This window comes from Dipodomys merriami, unplaced genomic scaffold (genome assembly GCF_024711535.1).
Source record: "Dipodomys merriami isolate MVZ:Mamm:240054 unplaced genomic scaffold, mDipMer1.0.p SCAF_10, whole genome shotgun sequence".
Taxonomy (NCBI): Eukaryota; Metazoa; Chordata; class Mammalia; order Rodentia; family Heteromyidae; genus Dipodomys; species Dipodomys merriami.
In genome coordinates this window covers 30,243,416-30,251,017 of record NW_027202271.1, presented here as the reverse complement: position 1 = coordinate 30,251,017, position 7,602 = coordinate 30,243,416, and the positions used below count along the sequence as shown (strand labels likewise).

The 7,602-nt window shown below is 41.9% G+C and overlaps 1 pseudogene; it reads left to right on the top strand.

Annotated features, from left to right (window-relative positions):
* The first annotated feature begins 5,211 nt into the window (after positions 1 to 5,211).
* Positions 5,212 to 6,168, top strand: LOC138838376 (small ribosomal subunit protein uS8-like; annotated as a pseudogene).
* The last annotated feature ends 1,434 nt before the right edge of the window (positions 6,169 to 7,602 follow it).

The window sequence follows — 7,602 nt, the reverse complement described above, 5'->3', positions numbered from 1 at the left end:
CTAAGAAAGGATAGCATTAACAAATAGACAATGTTATTGTCCCTCATTTCAGCTGGCCAGAACTTAGGCTCACAATCTGTGTGACTGGTTAACAGTTTGTCTAAATAATCAAACCAGTACCAGGACATCAGGCCAAAGCAGGAATTGTTCAAGCAACCATTTCTATAGAAAGAACTCTAACTCTTACTGGGGTGGCTAATCAAGAGGAACTACTCTCAGATATTAAACTGCAACCACCTTGTACAACTTTTCAAAGCTCAGAAAAAAAGAAAAATACACAAACCAAAAGAAGTTCCCCCTTTTTTCAATTTCTCCAATAAAAGAGCAAAAGAAAAATTTATAAAAGACTATGATTCATTTCTTGAACAGCTTGCAAAACTATCCAAGTTTTGGTCAGGGCAGCCAAAGTTTTAAATAGTGACTCACAAGATCACTAATCCACATGGAAGCAGCTGCTGGGATTTTTTTTTCTTTCTTTAGTGGGAAGTAATAGTGAGTGGTGAAGTCAATGTTAAGCCTAAGGACAAAGAGTGAGCTGTTATATGTCACTTGTATATTTATAGTAATGGTCACCAATAATAGGCACTAATTGTATTCCAGATTCTGTTCCAAATACTTCACATACAATATTAAATAAATTGCCTTCAGTATTGTTAGTCCTCTCCATCCTGTAGAAAAGAAACCTAGGTTAGGGATACTATGAGCCTTATTTAAGAGCTATGAGAGAGTAATTGGTATAAATCCCTATCTGTCTGACTAAGATAGTACACAGATCCTGAACGCCAGTAATCTCACAGTGGCTTTATTTCATGGTGGATTCAGTACAACAAAACTATGATTTGACTTATAGCCCTCTTTAAATATTACCAAGATTAACCCAGCCAAGACCAATTCATGACTAGCAGCAATGAAGTAGGACCAAGAAAATTGTTATATCCCATTGGTCTAAGTTTTTGTTGGAGAATCAAAGCAGATTTCCAATGGTCTATTGATTTTTGTTGTTGTTGTTGTTGTTGTTGGTCATGACTAAAGTCAGGGCCTGGGCACTGCCCCTGAGCTCTTTGGGTCCAGGCTAACACTCTACCACATTGAGCTATAGTGCCCGTGCCACTTGTGGTTTTCTGGTGGTTAACTGGAGATAAGAGTCTCGTGGACTTTCCTGCCTGAGCTAGCTTTGAACTGTAATCCTCAGATCTCAGCTCTTGAGTAGCTAGGATTACAGGCATGAGGGACTGGGAATGTAGCTTAATCATAGAATGCTTGCCCAGCATGCAGGAAGCCCTGGGTTTGATTCCTCATTACCACTTAAACAGAAAAAGTGGGAAGTGGTGCTTTGGCTCAAATGGTAGCGTGCTAGCCTTGAACACAGACAGGCTCAACAACAGTGCCCAGGCCCTGAATTCAAGCCCCACAACCAACAAAACAAAACACAAAAGCAAAAACAAAAATACAGGCAAGAGCCACTGGTGCCTGGCTTTATTGCTGTTTTTTTTTTTTAATATTAAAAAATTCAGATGTGCCTCACCAGCCCACACTTACTGTTGCATGGCAAGATTCATCCCTTTTGAGTTACATAACCAAACATTCTTTGTCATAGACTGCATGCATTAAGGTATTGGACACTAACTCTAACTTGAAGTGCTGTACAAACCATCTGAGCTAACTCAGCAGAAAAGAGGGTAGCTCACTGTCTACCATGAGTTTCAGAGTGTGATGGACACATGGTCTCCATCCCCGACTCAGCCACACCTTCCAGGTACTACAAAACACCTTCACACTTTTAGTCTCCTTCTACTGGACTTCTCAGTCCAGGGCCTCAAAGCAAGTCATTATACATGATCCTGGATGGAAAGGAAAACATTGCTTTTCCTTCCTTCTTCTCTTGCTTTCCCTTATTCTTCTTGAAATACAAGTTAAGAAGAAAAGAGAGGGTTTGAGCAGGTCTGCACATCCATGTCTGAATAAGTGGTCTAATACCGAATACATTTGACAGTTTACAGAGCAGGGAGAGGAGCAGGTGTGAAATTCTCCCTGAGCCTGTTGCATTCTGGGACAATGCTGTAGGCATGGCTGCGTTTGGGAGGTCCCAGTGTTCCAGCGGTGCTGAGGTTCTGGGGTCCCAGCCTTGCTGGACTTCCCCTCTTCTGCCATGTCCACATTCCTTCAGAGTTGGGTGGGACCGGCTCCTCCTCATGGTGAGCAGGAGCTCAGGTGCAAGTCACGCAGTTTCACCTATACCATCGGTGGAACCCTGGCTTTCAGCCCTGTTCCACTACCTCAGTGTTCTCTCAGGATTTTTGCCAAATGGTCCCTGCCCTTCAAGAAGCCAACTCTCACTTGCTAAGGTCTGCCAGGGGTTAGTTCTCAGTAATTGAAACTTCTCCTGCAGCATAAGCCAGAAGACCTTGAAGGACTGGCTAGAATTGAGACTTTCTGTGTCAAACCAGTCTCATCCAGTCTTTGTCAATACTGTCATTATCTTGGCCTATAGGAATTTTTAGCCTATTGATAAAAAAGAAATCAAATCTTCTCATTGGTTTGGGTTCTGGCTGCTGTGACCTCTAACAGAAACAATTCAAATGATCACATTTTCACCAACTACAAACCCTTAGTGTGATAAATGGAATCTCTCCAAATTCATGAACTTATTTACATAAATATTCTCATAAAAGCATAGCAATCATAATGTATTATGCATTTTTAATAAAATCTTTTTCTTTTTCTGAGAAGAGTAGATTACCTAGTATTGAGAGCATCTCTGGAAGCTTCCAGTCTTCCTGTTTAAGTTTCAAATGTGCTCTATCAGTTCATTTTTAGGTTTAACTTCCCTCTATCAATGGACCTTTTATACTTTGTGACTATATTAAACCTCTCTATTTTTTCTATCAATATAAATGTCTCCCAGTGTTCTGGGATTGAGGTTTTATTGTGGTTATGTTTCTGTTACTTGTTGTTATTGTTGTTCTTGTGTGGGGATTGAACTTGGGGACTTGCTCATGTTCTTTGCTTGGAGAATATTGTTTCAGTTCCTCATTAGAATCTTGTTGTTAGTGTTGTTTTTTAAATTTTGAGTCAGTACTGGGGCCTGAACTCAGGACCCCACACTCTTGCTTGGCTCTTTTCACTCAAGGCTAGGGCTCTGCCACACTAGAGCTTGAGCCACACTTCTATTTCCTGAAAAGACATTTTGAGAACACTGTTGTGAGACTGTCTGCACCTCTTTTGCAGGCGGTCATCCCGTTCCCATTTGAATTTATTACGTAGACAATTGTGGTGAGTCACACGTTGTACAATCCTGTTTTGTACTGTGCAATCCTGTTTTGTATTATTTCATTTTCCTGCACACAGAACCCTCTGAGAAGACTCACTTTGCAGAATGTTTGACTTCATTGTCCACTTCATAATGAGGAAATCCAGAAGAGCCACCATTTGGGCGTTTACTGATCTTATTTAACTTTTAACCTCTCTGCTTCTTTCCACATCAATATTTTATTGTCTTCTCCCACTGAGGGCTCCCTTAAGTGATTCAAATCTGTTTGATCTAGTCCAGCTATATCTTCAGCTACTAATTAGAATATGGGTATTTAGCTTATCCAGTCTCTCTGAGATGTAAAGTCTTGTTGGGACTCTAAGCCTTCACTCCCAGACAGTCTGGGGTTCCATTTCCTTCTTCATAGTGTAGCCTCTTTTTCTCTGGAACAGGAGCTGGAGGAGGGGTGCCTAAACTGGCTTGGAGTGATCTCACACTCAGTGTAGCGACAGCTGCCACCAATCAACATATTCCAACTGCTCCTCCAAAGAGGGTTGTCAAGGTGTCTACACATAGCAGACAGAACTTCTACTGTGGAACATGGTGAAATTATTCAACTGGCAACACCAGCAGTAGTAAAACTGAAGTTAAATAACTTTCCCACATGGGCTCTTGTCATACAGCAGGAGAGCTGTTGGGCTTGGGAAAAGGAGGGAGAGAGGAAATAGAGCTTGGGGGTGGGGGTTAGTGAGGACTTAGGGTTCCCTGAGAAATTCCACACCTGAGAAGCTTTGGGAGAGTGTTGAAAAGTTTGATGAATACACCCAATTCTAGGTAATGACGGAGAACACAGCTGGGTAGGTGAGTGTGGAAGTGACCTGTTAATATAGGTGGGAAAAGAAATAACAAATGTGGAAGGAGAAGAGATGTAAGGTGATCAAACAAATCGCCAATTGCTTTGCTTTCTTAACTTTGAAATGGAAAGTAATTAGAAATACTTGCTGGACTTTGTAGAAATACATGAAAATCTGTCCAAGCAAGAGTTTTCTTAATAGATCATATTTTAACTATATTCGCTTAGCAAATTAATACTTTTTACATTTTTTTAAAAAAGAGGGAGACACACAATCCTTGTATTCTTGGAAACATCTAGATTTTCTGTTTTTTAGAAAATGAGAGCTCAAGATGCAGTCTTGTCAGCTTGTAATCCAGTGCAGATTTCTAGTTGAAGGTAGAACTTTCCTAGGAAACAGAGATTGCTTGGTGGGAAGTTCGGTCTAGAACAGGCTCTCCCTCTCCCCGCCCCCTGCCTCTAATGGCCTGGCAGGTCCCAGTGGAGCAAGGTTGGCCTGCTTCTCATTGCTTCTCATGCAAGAACTTGTTTTAACAGGGCTTTCCTCTTTAGGCTGATCAGTTGCCTGCGGGTGGCCTAGTGCAGGAGTAAATGAAACTTTTATGAAACTTGGCCCTCCACCTCACAAGCCTGTTTTCAGGCTGGTTCTGTGACCAAGAATGGGAAGGCAGAAGGAAGAGAAAGGAAAACATTGTTCTGTGAGCAGGAAATGAGGGAATGAGACCTCTGGTTGTAGGCTGATGTACTGGCTCTGTGGAGTCCTGTGGCTGGGAGGTGGAGAAGGACTCATAGTATGTCTACAAGTTTGTAGAGAAGCTTCTGTGTCTGATTCCTGTTGTTGCTTCTGATCCCTGTTGTACCCTCTATATCCTTAAGCTTTCTCAAACACACCATCTCAAAAGCTGGCTGCTAACAAGCCAAGCTCCTTTGGACCCTGCCTATTCTTATTTGGGGGAGTAGAATTGATTATTTAATCAAGACTGTTTGAGAAAAACCCATTGGGGTGAGGGAAGACGTTCAGAAAATATGATCATTGTCAATACAATATGAGAATAGGAAGTCATCAGGCATGCTTTCTGCCATCTTTCTGTGCTGCTCTCAGGTGCCCATGAACACCCTGGCCAATGCCCTCAAGAGCATCAACAGTGCTGAGAAGAGGGGCAAACGCCGAGACCTCATCAGACCGTGCTCCAAAGTCACTGTCCAGTTTCTGTGATGATGAAGCATGGCTACATTGGCGAACTTGAAATCGTGGGTGATCACAGAGCTGGGAAAATGGTTGTGAACCTCACAGGGATGTTAAACAGGCATAAGAGTGGTCAGCCCCAGATTTGATGTGTAGCTCAAAGACCTTGAAAAGTAGCAGGATAATCTGCTCCCAGCCATCAATTTGGCTTCTTTGTATTGACAACCTCATCTGGCCTCAGGGATCAGAAAGAAGCAAGATGTAAACACACAGGAGGGGAAAAACCTGAGATTCTTTTTCCAGGTATTAACACAGGCATACAATTAAAATGCCTCAGTTTGGGGGGAAGGAGTTTTGTAAAACTGACCATTTATTCAGACAGTCACATTGAAAGATCCATATGCCAAAGCACTCCCCCTCCACTCCTCTCTCCTTCTCTCTGTTTAAATGGGTAGAGGTGTGAGTAGCTAGATTGAAATAAAGTCTGTTACAGAATACTCTCCATTAAACTGAGTACTTAACGCACCAGCATACCTGTCATTTTAATGATGATTCTGTCAATAAATTTTGGTGCCTGTGTGAAGTGTTGCCATGGCGTTTGATCTCACCTACCTGGGCACCAAATCAGGAGAGGACAAATGGCTGCTACCATTTTGACTTTTCCTCCCCTGCTCTCAAGGAAAGGCAGACCTGCATATCCAAAGCCCAAATTCTAACGATGGTGGGCAGTTTCTTTCCACTTGTTCCATGGTCTTTGGGACCATTATGTGGAATCTCCCTGTAATGAATGATCGACTAGTTATTATTACCATATACCATCAAATTCCCATGGCTCCTTTTGGCAACCAAGATTTGAACTTCTTGTGGATAGAACAGTGACCATGATGGTGAGAGACTGACCATGGGAGAGGCTGCTGGAGGAAATGCAGTTTTTTACCCAGTAGGCAGAGGAGTATGGGTCCTTCGTGGTAATGTAGAAGCTCAGAGAGCTCAGCACCACCAGGACTGGGAAGATGTGACACTGGATCTTCACTACAGAATCCCCACTCACCCCCAAGTCCTCTCTCTTTCTCTTTCTTCTTCACACACACACACTCACACACCCCACACACTCCACACACCCCACATACTTATAGTGGGCTTGGCCCTTGATCCTGGCTGCCTGGCTTCAGGCTGTAGTTCTGCCACAAATTCTGTGAACTAAGTTATAATTTTCAATGTATTCACTTAAAAACCTAAATGAATTTCAATCCTTTCCCAGGTCTCTATGTGTTTCTGCTTATTTATTTAATTTTAATTTTTAAATTATGTTTAAAGAGTTGTACAAAGTTTTTTTTTTTCAATTCGAGATGTCAGTTCACAAGTGCAATGCATCTTGATTAATGTCACCCCTTCCATCCTTCTTCCCCGCCACCCCCATTGCTCCCAACTCCACTCTACGGGTTTCTAAGTAGCAGATGAATATAACTCAGTAGGTTAGATGCACTGCCAGACAGTGCCAGGACCATTATTGATAGGCGATCAAAGCAAAATGCAAAATCAAGATATGGCCTAGAATATAAATTTAGGTTAAGTTAAAAACACTTCACGTGGGCATGGTGGAGCTCACCTGTAATCCTAGCATTGGAGAGGTAGAATCTAGAGAATGGTGAGTTTGAGGCCAGCTTGAGCTACATAGTGAGACCCAGTCTCAAAACAGCAAAACAAAATAGAAGTAAAATTGCACAATCAACTTTGGAAAGCATTGGTAAATGCTTAGAAAACAAGTCCAGATTAATAGTGGCAGGTTCCAGGGGAGATGAGGGGATGGGGGAAGAGTCAGGAAATTCATAGATATATGTGCCTTTTTTCCTGTATGATTTTGGTTAGAGTTTTACAAGGAGAATTCTTTCCAGTGCTGCTATGTTCTCAATATTGCAAACCACACAGAAGGCTCGTAATCCCAGTCATTCAATAGGTTGAGGGTTGGGGTTCAATGGCAGTCCAGGTTAAAAAAAATTAGCAAGGCTTATCCCAACAAAGAAGACAGGCTTGGTGACTTATGATTGTGATCCCATTTATTCAGGAGGCATAGGAAAGAGAATCACAGTCCCAGGTAGACTCAAGTAAAAGTGAGAGACTCTATCCAAAAACAGCTAGAAACAAAAGGGAATCAGCCTACATGCCTCTCAGTGTATTAATGGATCAAGAAAATGTGGTATATATACAAAATAGAATTCTATTCATCCATCAGAAAGAATGATACTGAAACCCGTAAAGAAATGGAAAGACTTGGAAAAAATCATTAAATGAAGTAAGTCAGACCCAGAGAAA